This window comes from Sander lucioperca, chromosome 18 (genome assembly GCF_008315115.2).
Source record: "Sander lucioperca isolate FBNREF2018 chromosome 18, SLUC_FBN_1.2, whole genome shotgun sequence".
Taxonomy (NCBI): domain Eukaryota; kingdom Metazoa; phylum Chordata; class Actinopteri; order Perciformes; family Percidae; genus Sander; species Sander lucioperca.
The window spans coordinates 26,902,620-26,916,097 of record NC_050190.1 but is presented as its reverse complement, the minus strand read 5'-3'; the positions used below and the strand labels follow the sequence as shown (position 1 = coordinate 26,916,097).

Here is a 13,478-nt window from a genome sequence, read left to right as displayed (position 1 = left end):
AGTTTGGTGATATTTTGAGCCTTTTTAGTGGTAGAAATAGCAGTTTGTTTTTACTTTCCCTGTGCCCCAAATACTAGCTAGCGTTGTAAGCTAACTAGCGGTCCGCGCTAGTGTCTTTCAAGCTCCAAACTCATTGGATTAGCATGAAAACATGTCCCAGAGAGAGACAGAGTGGGGACACATCTGTTATTAACCCCTAGGTGAGTGTCTGTATATAACAATAATGTCTGTTTTTAAATTCTTTATCTTTTCCTCGTTTGGAGATTAATTGAAGATGTGAAGCTAACGAGCGTTTCCTCGATGAATCGATGAGTCGTGTGGTTTTTGAAATGTTTCCGAGATTACTCAAATGTCTCGTTAAGAAAAGACATTGCGTAATAATCCCCCGATTAACTTTGCTCAATCAGCATATCACTTCCATTCGACCAATCACGCGTCAAAACTGAAAACCAACACCTTTTCTGGCATTTTATCTCTTTTTTTTGACACTTTTGGCATTTTTTTTACGTTTAACGATTCTTTTCACTACCATGTGTGAACACCACTAGCAAACGTATTTCCTCTGGTTTTACACTTATTTTTGGAATTCACGGTCAATAAACTTTGTAGGAAATTATAACCAATTCTTGATTTTAAAAAAGCAGAAATTCTGAATTATTTAGACTAATATTATAATATATTAAAGGAAGGATAATCACAGACTGGTATATGTCAACGGTCAGGGAGGAGGTTTCGAAAACATTGAATAAAACACCCAAAATTCAATGAAATCTGATCTTTTGTTGAACTTGAAAAGCCGTGTGTGTGTGTGTGAGTTTGTGTGTGTGAGTGTGTGTGTGTGTGTGTGTCTGTGTGTGAGTTTGTGTGTGTGAGTGTCTGTCTGTGTGTATGTGTGTGTGTCTCTGTGTGTGTGTGTGTCTGTCCGTGTTATTTTGGGCTAATTAAAATTAGGTAGTATCAAAGAAACCCATATTTCTGAGATAGATATTTAAAAAACTGGTCAAATTTGACCCGAAGACAGCAGGCAAGTGATGTGTTGATAGAGCAAAATTAATTGGGGGATTATTATGGATTTATGTCTTTTCTTAAAGCCCAATAGTCGCTGCAGTTCCTTTTTAGTCATCCACGGTAATAAACTTAGTTTGTTGTTCAGAAAAAAAGACATTTTAAAGACATATATTTTCTATTTTGTGATATTTCTGGACACATTCATTAACCGATCATTTAAATAGTCGTTGCAGCTGTAGGCGGAGAAGTCAGGACCGATCCCATCTGAGGGTGCCCCCCCCCAGCTAGCTTGTTTTATAACTTGATGGATAGTTAGCTTGCTTGCCCAGCCCTGCCCTGGTTATTGGGGGGGGCAGCCCTGGTTATTGTGGGGCCCCCCAGCCGCCGGGGCCCCTGTAGCAGGCTGCTCCGGCCCTGACTGACTGCTGCTCTACAAAATGTTTAACTGCATTTCATTCCTTCATTCTGCTCTAAACGGACTCACTCAGACATTCCCAGACTCTCTAACATTGAAATAACGCTGTTAATACGGTTGTAATTACTTGAAAAATTTCATGGGAATTCTGTAAATTCTCTGAATTCAGTTTTTTTTTTAGAAAATCACTAAATAAATGTATGTATATTTGAGTTTGGATGTAATTATGTATTTTCAGAAATGTGGGATGTTTAATTAAACTAGGTATGGAGATAACTGTGATGTCTGTGATATTAAACTTCCTCTCATGTCGGGATACCAAGGGACCGCCACGTGTTTTTAATGTTTGAGAGGTTTTGTATGTTGGTATAAAATGTTTCGTAGAGATGAACTCGTGTCCTTACGTGTGTGTGTGTGTGTGTGTGTGTGTGTGTGTGTCTCTACCACTGACTTCAGATCTGTGCACAGAGTCAATAAAGTCTTGTTGATATCTGTGTGGCTTCATATTGTTTTCATTCATTTACTGCAGAGGAGCTAGCCGGGTGCTCCATGGTGTTTTAAGCCCCCAACGTCTCCTTCCAGGCAGCGCTGCGACCGTTGACTTCAAGGCACCTAACCCTAACCCACCTAACCCTAACCATTGCCTAATCCTAGTGCCTTCTAGGTGGCGCTGCCTGGAAGGAGCCGTTGGGGGCTTAAAACACAGATAAACTAGCTTTGATTCGTTACTGATTCGATCCAATTGATCTCGGATATAAAAGATTCTCAGAGACCTGACCGCTGTAAACTGTACCAGGTAACGGTAAGGCTGGCGACAGACTGGTGCGTGGCGTGAGCATGGCGTTTCTGCTGCGTGGCGTTTTCTATGTCTTTACTCCAGAAAGGTGTCTGACGCGGCGCTGCTGCTGCTAGCCTTGTCTGGACACATGGATGTTTCTCATAAACATAAATATATTCTGATCTGATTACAGCAAAGACAACATCGGCAGGATTGACGGCAAAATAGGCTCCAGTATTGACAGGTGCGACATTTGAAAATCGATCATTTTTACTTCTTTGAATGACATTTATATCTGCATTTATGTCAAAACCTCGAGACTTTCAAACATCATGTCATGTATTAATATGTATTCGTGTCAAAATGACATATAAATATCTTTTCGTATTCTATGTTGCCCGGAACACTTCCACACTTTGTGTGTCATGGGAAAAATAGGCGTCGGTCCTATTTGTAGCATGCACACGGCAGTGTGCACGCTCTCACCTGTTACCATGGGAGCAAATATAAACAGACACCCCACGCAGCCAGTCTGTGGCCGGCCTAACCCTCTAACCGTACGTCCACACCGCCGCCGACTTGATCTTCTAAAGATACAGGAAGTCATTCATTTTCAGCTTCTCTCAGCTGCAAGGAGCGGAAAATCTGTCGACGTCACGTTTTGGGCGTTTTGAGCGACCAGAGCATCAATCAGAAAGTTGAAAGTAGGTCAACTTTATGGTAATGAGCTATGACGCGGTTCAGCGGCAACCAATCAGAATATAGACGTCCTTCACGCTGGCTGATTCCAGAGAAACATACGATGTAAACTTTGGTTCCTACCAAAACATTAGTTCAGAGAAAAAGGAGGAGAAGCTCATCATGGCCGTTGCTGGGTTCCCTATCATTTATGATATTTGCGTATAGGGACCAGTTAACGTTACCTGCCGGTCACATGGTCTCTAAACAGTCCGCTCACGGTGAAGTCCTGCACGGATCAACAGCTGGCGGCTGCTCGCTCTGCCTGCACGCTGCTGCGGTTCAGCGGCTAACGAGCGAGCTAACTGCTAACAGACACCGCTGCGACCAACAACCAATACACATTCTGTCATTATATATGTCATTTATAAAAGGTTTCTAGTGTCAGTGTATTGGCCGTGCAGTGGCTGCTTGATCTTTTTCCATGATGAACATAGAATGCTGCTACGTCAGAGCGGCCAAAGCCTCAAACAGCTTCCCCGGACTTTCTGACCAGCGTCCTCGACCGGGCGGCCAGAGCTTCTTTGGAGCTCAAGGCGGCGGCGGTGTGGACGTACAGTGACCTGCCACGTTAATAAAAATAATAATGTTATGTCACTAAAGCGTCGAAAAAAGCAAGGGGAAAATGTCGAGAAGTGTCTTAAAGGGTAACTAACGTTTCTGTGTCTGATGGAACAACAACCTCTGAAACTGGTCCAGTATTAAACCAGAACCAAGCTGTAATGTAACCCTACAGGACTAATGTTCAGCAGCAGTTAGAGTCACTAAAAGTTCTGTTGTTGATGCTGACAGACTCAGATTATTATTCTAAGTGTCTGACAACATTATGGGATGGATCCCTACAGAGATAGACCTTTAAAACCTCTTTTACGCTATGCACGCTACGTACACTATGCTACGTACACTATGCTATGTACACTATGCTACGTACACTACGAACGCTACGCACACTACCAGGGGTTAAATTGGGATTTGTTATGTGGGGGGACTCTCCCTAGGGGGCGTCCGGGGGAAAAAAAGTTGAAAAATAAACCATTAAATGGCACTTTCTGGAGAGTTTTGTGCAAAGAAATGGAGAAATCGAGTCTTACATGATATGTGCAAAACTGCAAGATTAAGAGCCTATACTTCGCATTGTTGTACCAACAGGTATTAGGTATTACTGTTAATCAGTCATCACTTAATTACACATTGCATTACCTTATGATATAAGAAGTGACCCATACAATGTGCCAAACATAATGAGCCACATGAAGAGACTGTGCAGCATATGACAGGAGCAACAGCTGAGAAGATTTGGGTCTGTGGTAACCAGGTCCACCTCACACACACTTCCTTCTCCCATTCTCTCTCTTTATTACTACTAACACACACACACACACACACGGCTTGGTCAGCGATATGAACTCGTAGCGGCCGTTGGAGTTTCCGAGCACCGGGCTTCCACCGCTGTTAACGAGGTTTTAGCTTTAGGAGAAGGCATTTAATCCGTTAATCCTACCGACGGAGACACTGAAGGCGTCATGTAGTTGACCTGCAGTGGTGAACTGTCTGCAGTGCTGCGAGGGTTGTTGCCGTGTTCTGATTGTTCTCATCTCAGCTCCGCCGAGACAAAACAGACATGCCATTTCAAAAGAAATATCTTTTGAAAAGCATCACTTTCATTAGATTTTATGTGACATATTTCCAGTAGGCAACTGACTGCAAGCAGACACATCTGGACACAAACGAGCAGGCTTAGCCCCGGCCCAATTTAACCACTGCACACTACGCTTCGCACACTAAGCTACGCTAAGCTACGCACGCTAAGCTACGCACGCTAAGCTATGCACGCTATGCTACGCACGCTAAGCTACGCACGCTACGCTACGCACGCACTATGATGACAGAAGTCTCCTTGCACGTTCTGCAGCGTTAGTTTAGTTTACTGTCACGTTACTCGACCCCGTATGTGTGAATAAAAATATCTGAAGTGAAAGTTCTGCCACAAAACTATGTTGTTGCGTATCATTGCACATTGCACTGCGTATACCCACTTAAAACTCCTGGGGCTTTCCTAGTGGGTATACTGCGTATACCTGCGTATCTATATAGAGAGGGGTAATAATCCGAGAAAAAACTCAGAATATCTAAGATTAAAGTTGTAAATGTACAGAAAAAGATCTCTGAGATTCACCCTCAGACGACTAAAGAAGCCACGTACAAACTACTCAAAAAACAATATTACAAAGTTCCATATTAGACATTTATTCACTATTTTATTCATATATTACGCTGCGTTTGTCAACCTAAAGAACTTATTTCAAGCACGAAAACAATTGAGTGTAGGGATGTTTTCACAAGCGATTTAGAGCCAGATTATCTCTTAATACGCTGGGCGACCCGATACAGAGAGCTGTAAGTTTCTACATCAGAAATTTGGGATTCTTTCATCCAAATTGTCCAAACATGACATGGATGGTTCCATACAACGCTCTTTGCATGTTAAACGAAGGATCACTTCACTACTTAATTATATTTGGGTGTTTTAAAAAAACAGTTTAAATGGTTTCAAAACAGTATCCTGAAACTAAACTTTGACAAAACACAATTCTTTTTTTAATATAATTTCATATAAATGAGGTTTCTTGACCATTAATTCAAAAACACAAATGAGTGTAAAACTAGTGTTACTACATTGGTGGGAGTGGTGTGTATAGTATACTGATGGTAGTGTAGAAAATACGAAGAAAATGTTGAAAAATAAACGTCTAAAAAGTGTTAAAAATGTTCAATTTCAGTTTTGACACGGGAGGACAACACAAGAGTTAACGTAGTAAATTTAGAATTGAAATGAATGTCTTTTCTGCAATTTTCACACTTTTGCAGTCATCCAGTGGGCCTGATTGGACCCTTTTGGCGGGCCTGTTCTGGCCCACGGGCCGTACATTTGACCCCCCCTTTGGAACTAGACCGCCTTCAGTCCAGTTTTAAAACGGAGACTCTCAGGCCCTGATGACGATGACGCTCGCAGGTGAAAACGGTAAAAATATTTGATCAGATGTGCCTTTCGTTCAGACGGCGACGGGGCTTAAAAACGCAAAAAAGTGAAACCACCCTCCAGAGTGGAAATCTTAAAAATGCTCCATCATCACGTTCCCGTCTAAAGGGTAAAAATGCTGTGTGTGTGTGTGTGTGTGTCTCTGTGTGTGTGTGTCTGTGTGTGTGTGTGTGTGTGTCTGTGTCTGTGTGTGTGTGTGTCTGTGTGTGTGTGTGTGTGTCTGTGTGTGTGTGTCTAAAGGGTAAAAACTCAAAAGTCTGAAGCCAGCGGTGGAGAGAGACGAGAAAAAGGCGTCCAGGTGGTCTGTTGTTACGGAGTCGGCTACAGACATTATAGGCTCCTGTTACCTAAAAGATTTTCAATGTAATGACTCAATATTTAAATGATTTAAACAATGTGGATATAGTTGTTATAGTTCGTATATATAGCTCTGTTTTCTTTTTTTTAAAGCTGGCTAAAGGCCCTGAATGGAACACCGTCCTCACCTGAAACATAACACAGAAAAGACAGACGCAATATGAATATAAATACATTATTATAAACATTACCAACAACAAGACACATGGATTCACACAGGGCTCGTTTCCTGACATACTGCAAACAATGTCAATCAAATACTCTCTGTACTTTAGGTACAAATACTCTGTACTTCAGGTTTTATTGTATCTGTAAGTTCATCTTTATACCTTATATTCCAATATGCATCTTGCACACTACTTTGCACTATTACTTTTTGCACTTTACATCCCACTCCATGTGTACTTGTCTTGATATTATGTCTTATTTGTATATTATGTTGACATGTGCCTATATGTATATTGTTGTCTCTATTGTACAGTATGTTTACTACTACATGTCTATTTGTCTGTGTAGAGAGTTAACACCTACCAAAGTCAAGATCCTTGTGTATGTGAGTATACTTGGTCAATACATGTGATTCTGAAAGTAACAACCCACTAATCTTTATACCTTATTTACAATCAATAACCTACTTATCTATTCACTATGTTAGACTTTTACTTTCATCTTTATCTGTTAGTGTATTTTAATATATCTGGCTGCTGTGGCGAGTATAAATACTGGTATATAAAACGTCTGCTCTGTAAGTTATACGGCAGTAATAGTACAGAAGCATTGTCCCTAAAATGCACTCAAAGTACAAAGTGTTGTTTCTCATTTAAAGATGGATCAATACTGATGCACATTACTGCAGTACTTGATTAAAGTACAGCTGATTTTGAGAAGTTTAATCTGCAACAAAACGCACAATCTTCATCATCACATGTTTTGGTCTTAAAATCTGAGTCTACGAAGTAACTTAATAACTCAAGTTATCAGATCAGAAAGGAAGCAGAAAGTTGAATATGTAGCACAGGCTTACTCAAGTACTTCCAAACTGTACTAGAGTCAATGTTACATGTGTATAAATACCTCAATCTGAAGCCTGTCAGACTAGGAGCGTGCTTTCTGCACATTCAGCCTCATTCAGCCTCTTTTTAACAGTTACTGTTTGTATATTTGTTTATGTCGTTCATGTTTATATGTTTGTTTATGTATGTAACGTTAGGGTAACTCACTGTAGCAATAAACCCTTTTCGGATGCAACTGTTTAATTCACTTTTTTGACAATTTCAGACATTTCAAGTATGCTTGTTTGGTATATAAAGTAGAGATGAGCCGATACCGATACCAGTATCGGCTCCGATACTGCCTAAAACTGGTATCGGTATCGGGAAGTACTGGAGTTAATGCACCAATCACATACCACGTAATACAGCCCTAAAGAAAATCTACATCAAAGTAGTTTATTTATGTTATTTTTCTGTTATAACTGACTGTCAAACTGCAGAGAACAGAAAGTTCTGGACAAAATGTATTGTCAATAACAGACCTTTTTTACAGCAGACATGTTGACATGTCATAGTATGGTGGATTCAACCATTAATGATGGCTGCATTCCCCTTAGGAGAGGTCCTGGTATTGGGCATGCTGACTCACTGAAATATCTCACTGAGCCCTCGTTAAGGTGATCAATCTCAGCTGTGATTTTCCTACTATGACAAGTCAACATGTCTGCTGTGAAAAAGGTCCACAGGAGGTCAACTGTGGAATAGCTCGCCCCTCCCAAAAAGAGAGGGTCCTACATTCATCACCTTTAAAACTCACTTCAAACAGACCAGAGATGCATCACTGTTAACTGTCACACGTCATCACCCAGCCACTCTCACTGTTAAACTGAGTGCAGTAGAGAGGTGGGTGAACAGTGTCTTTGTCCTCATGTATTTTTCTTTCTTTTTTGTCACTATATATGTCACCATTATGTGTACCTTTTAATGTATAGTGAATAAGTGCTGTATGACTGCTGGCTGTCTCTATGTTAGGCCTCCTGCACACTGGCTGCGTGACGTGAGCTGGTCGGCTGCGTGGCGTGAGCTGGTCGGCTGCGTGGCGTGAGCGTGTCGGCTGCGTAGCGTGAGCTGGTCGGCTGCGTGGCGTGAGCTGGTCGACTGCGTGGCGTGAGCTGGTCGGCTGCGTGGCGTGAGCTGGTCGGCTGCGTGGCGTGAGCTGGTCGGCTGCGTGGCGTGAGCGTGTCGGCTGCGTGGCGTGAGCTGGTCGGCTGCGTGGCGTGAGCGTGTCGGCTGCGTGGCGTGAGCTGGTCGGCTGCGTGGCGTGAGTGGTCGGCTGCGTAGCGTGAGCTGGTCGGCTGCGTGGCGTGAGCTGGTCGGCTGCGTGGCGTGAGCTGGTCGGCTGCGTGGCGTGAGCTGGTCGGCTGCGTGGCGTGAGCTGGTCGGCTGCGTGGCGTGATCGTGTCTGCTGCGTGGCGTGAGCTGGTCGGCTGCGTGGCGTGAGCTGGTCGGCTGCGTGGCGTGAGCGTGTCGGCTGCGTGGCGTGAGCTGGTCGGCTGCGTGGCGTGATCGTGTCTGCTGCGTGGCGTGAGCTGGTCGGCTGCGTGGCGTGATCGTGTCGGCTGCGTGGCGTGAGCTGGTCGGCTGCGTGGCGTGAGCGTGTCGGCTGCGTGGCGTGAGCTGGTCGGCTGCGTGGCGTGAGCTGGTCGGCTGCGTGGCGTGAGCTGGTCGGCTGCGTGGCGTGAGCTGGTCGGCTGCGTGGCGTGAGCTGGTCGGCTGCGTGGCGTGAGCGTGTCGGCTGCGTGGCGTGAGCTGGTCGGCTGCGTGGCGTGAGCGTGTCGGCTGCGTGGCGTGAGCTGGTCGGCTGCGTGGCGTGATCGTGTCTGCTGCGTAGCGTGAGCTGGTCGGCTGCGTGGCGTGAGCTGGTCGGCTGCGTGGCGTGAGCTGGTCGGCTGCGTGGCGTGAGCTGGTCGGCTGCGTGGCGTGATCGGTCGCTGCGTGGCGTGAGCTGGTCGGCTGCGTGGCGTGATCGTGTCGGCTGCGTGGCGTGAGCTGGTCGGCTGCGTGGCGTGAGCTGGTCGGCTGCGTGGCGTGAGCTGGTCGGCTGCGTGGCGTGAGCGTGTCGGCTGCGTGGCGTGAGCTGGTCGGCTGCGTGGCGTGATCGTGTCTGCTGCGTAGCGTGAGCTGGTCGGCTGCGTGGCGTGATCGTGTCGGCTGCGTGGCGTGAGCTGGTCGGCTGCGTGGCGTGAGCTGGTCGGCTGCGTGGCGTGAGCTGGTCGGCTGCGTGGCGTGAGCTGGTCGGCTGCGTGGCGTGAGCTGGTCGGCTGCGTGGCGTGAGCGTGTCGGCTGCGTGGCGTGAGCGTGTCGGCTGCGTGGCGTGAGCGTGTCGGCTGCGTGGCGTGAGCTGGTCGGCTGCGTGGCGTGATCGTGTCTGCTGCGTGGTGTGAGCGTGTCAGCTGCGTGGCGTGCTCCCATGGTAACAGGTTAGAGCGTGCACACTGCCTGTGTGACACACACGTCTCAGAAAACGCGTGCATGCTAGAAATAGAACCGACGCCTACAACATCTGAACATCTCACCTGTAACATAGAATAAGAAAAGATGTTTATATTTATTCTGTTTTTCTTATTATATATTCTGTTAATTCAATGCATATATATCTATATTATTCTTACTACTAGTATGATGTCACTGCTACTACATTGCACATATCTGTACATGTTGTTCATATTATATAGCCACATGTAGTCTGCTCTTATAAGGTAACTGTTAAAACACTGCACATATTTCTATTTAATTTATATTACTCTAAACCACCTTCTGTATACTACTGTCTACACTGTATTAGAATTCATGTCCTGTCTATACTTGTATATCACGTTGCACTTTTCTGCTCTTTTTGCACTTCTGGTTGGACGCAAACTGCATTTGGTTGTCTTTGTACTTTTACTCTGCACAATGGCAATAAAGTTGAATCTAATCTTCTAAGCTAATTATGTCATTTTGCCACAAGCAAGATTAGATTCAACATTTAATAAATGACATGTTGATGTTTTAAAGTCTCGAGGTTTTGACATGAATGCTGATATAAATGTAATTTAAAAAAATATGAATAAATAATTCTTGATTTTCAAATATTGCACCTGTCAATCCAGAAGGAAATATTCTGGAGCCTATTTAGCCGTCAATCCTGCCGACGTTGTCTTTGCTGTAATCAGATCAGAATATATTTATGTTTATGTTTATGGAAACATCCATGTGTCCAGACAAGGCTAGCAGCAGCAGCGCCGCGTCAGACACCTTTCTGGTGAAAGACATAGAAAACGCCACGCAGCCGCCACGCCACGCTCACGCCACGCAGCCAGTGTGCAGGAGGTCTTACTGTATGTATATTTGTTTATGTAATTAATGTTTAATATGTTTATGTATGCAACAATCACCAAGGCCAATTCCTTGTTAGGGTACCTTACTGTAGCAATGACCAATGACCAATGGCTGTAGCCCTACTACTCCACACCTCTCATATTAACTGATGATCTGTGTCTATCCTACGGTCTACTTTATTCTCTTATATTGTCCATATTTAATGCTGTCTTTTTCTAAACTATATCCTTGCACTGCTATAGTTATATTACTGTCTTGCACTACCACCATGACACACACTCTCATAGAGCACCTTACTTTTTATTTAGCATCTTTTCTTTTATCGTCCATATTATTATCCATGTGGATTTGTCATTTTATCATCCTGTTTATGATGTATGTGTATGTTGTGTGGGATGTTTTTAAGCTACTGGGACCTTGAATTTCTCTTTGAGGATCAATAAAGTATCTATCTATCTATCTATCTCTCTAAACCCTTTTCTAATGCAACTGTTTAATTAACATCTTCACATTCATGTTTCTTCGTCTTGTACTTGTACTTGTGGCTGTAGTTTCCTGTTGAGATGAACTGGGTCAACACCATGTGGTCCAAACACAGAGCTGTTTCTCTTCAGGCAGACATGGAGCCCGAAACATTCTCAGCTCTCCCAGAACTCTCCCCGAGCTATGGAGCCTTCCTGCTGCTGCTCGGAAAGAATTCATAAGTAAATACACGTTTTATCTTCATCAAAACGCCCTGAGGCTGACCTGTGATATACTTATACATAACCATATTCTACTGCTCTTCATACTGTTCATCCTGCACATGCACTTATTCTCACTACAATGGTACTGCTACTACACTGTACATATCTGTCTATATGGTTCATACTGAATATCCATATTTATTCTGTTTTAGTTATAATACACTGCATATATCTATATTATTCTTACTACTAGTGTGATGTCACTGCTACTACATTGCACATATCTGTACATGTTGTTCATATTATATAGCCACATTTATTCTGCTCTTATAAGGTAACTGCTAATACACTGCACATATTTATATTTTATTTATATTACTCTAAATCACCTTCTGTACACTACTGTCTACACTGCACTATATTTATTGGCATGTCTATGCACCACCTGTATATACTTGTATATCATGTTGCACTTTTCTGCTTTTTTTGCACTTCTGGTTGGACGCAAACTGCATTTCGGTGTCTTTGTACTTTTACTCTGAAAGTTTAATCTAATCTGAAATACACACAACCCTCTACAGAACGAGTTATCTATTAAGATCTTCTGTGAACACTGGGAATGAATTAATAAGCAAATGTGTGATTGGGCTCATAGATAAGGCTATATAGAATAAATAGCCTAATATATGTGTGTGTGTATATATATAAAATATACTATATGCTAACACACACAAACCTCTGCAGGACGATCCATTAAACCAGGCTGGTCTTTAGTGTTGATCTAAACAGCATTAATTCCGGCAGACAGTTACCTGGCTAACTGTTCTCTGCAGCCTATTAGCCTGGGAGCTAACTGCGGGCCCAGTTTCCATCGTTTCCCCCACCGCGCATGCGCAGTATTCCGCGCCCGTCTAGAAGGTAAAATCAAAACAAAGCGGAGATTGTTTAACTGTCTACTGGAGACTGTCTACGCTTCAATTCTTTCACGTTTTTACCAACAGTTACACGTAAATGATCCCAGAAAGGCTGCTGTTATTAATACAAATGTCGCCGATGGGGGGTTACGAGCTTTTGGGCGAAATAAAGTCGATAACTAAGTATTTATAACGTTATCACAGTCTATGAAAGCTGATTTTTATCCGGCCAACGGTTAGTTTGGCTGCCGTTAGGCCCAAAACAAACTATTAAATTCATAGGTGGAGATTCCGGGGGTGATGCAGGAAATATGTCCCCCCCAATATTTAGAAGATGTAGATGTAGACAACGCACTCCCCAAAAGAAGTAAACATAACATTCAGGGGGCTCAAAACCTGTATATATCCTTCTTACCTGTAAATATGTTTTCCCAACGGTTTCAGACCCCCCCTACAGTGGATCATACCATCTCAACCTCGCCGCAAACGCCTGTTTTTTTCTCTCTCTCTCTCTGGGAATCAAGCTACCTTTGAGGACAGTAGGAAATGTCGAGATGTATAAAGCCATCTAACGGTAAAACAGTAACTGTGGTGATTTATGCTGCATAAAAAAATCCCCAAAAGGCAGGAAATTAAGTGTTTGTTAAGGCCCCCCCGCTTATAATGTGTGAAACAAAGCCTCAACCATTCATTAAATGCATTTATAACGTTATGTAACTACAACCAGCAGCCCCATCATGGCCGAAGTCCCCTTTGTTTGTTACAGGCTGAGGTTTGTGTGTATTTCCGACCATTACATCATCGATAAACCACATTTTAACGGCTCTCTTTTCCTCTTTGGGTCCATGGATTTGTCTATATGTTGGTTTATTACGAGCCAACTGCAATAACACCGACATTAACGGTTTCTTCGCGGGCTTCTTCTAGCTCGGTGAAGACAACATGGAGTCTGAAAAGTGGCAGACGAAAAGTGGCCGAACATGAGCAGAGAAAACACGGCATCTTCCTGTCTGTAAACAGTTTTAAACACATGTGAGTGTCCATTTTGGGGGAAACGCCACCATCAATTACACCCCATAATGATAACAGATGTATCTTGAGAATGAGACCATATCTTTGGCTCAATGAGATTACCTAAATAAAAAAAAGGTTTAATAAATGAAAGATAA

At 43.4% G+C, this 13,478-nt stretch overlaps 1 long non-coding RNA gene across 1 annotated transcript in view; it reads right to left on the bottom strand.

Annotated features, from left to right (window-relative positions):
* LOC116053581 overlaps positions 1 to 8,247 on the bottom strand; it is a 17,286-nt gene extending 9,039 nt beyond the window's left edge. Inside the window, exon 1 of the long non-coding RNA XR_004105881.1 lies at positions 7,991 to 8,247. This is a non-coding gene — a long non-coding RNA (uncharacterized LOC116053581). The remainder of the gene's footprint in view (positions 1 to 7,990) is intronic.
* Between the last annotated feature and the right edge of the window lie 5,231 nt (positions 8,248 to 13,478).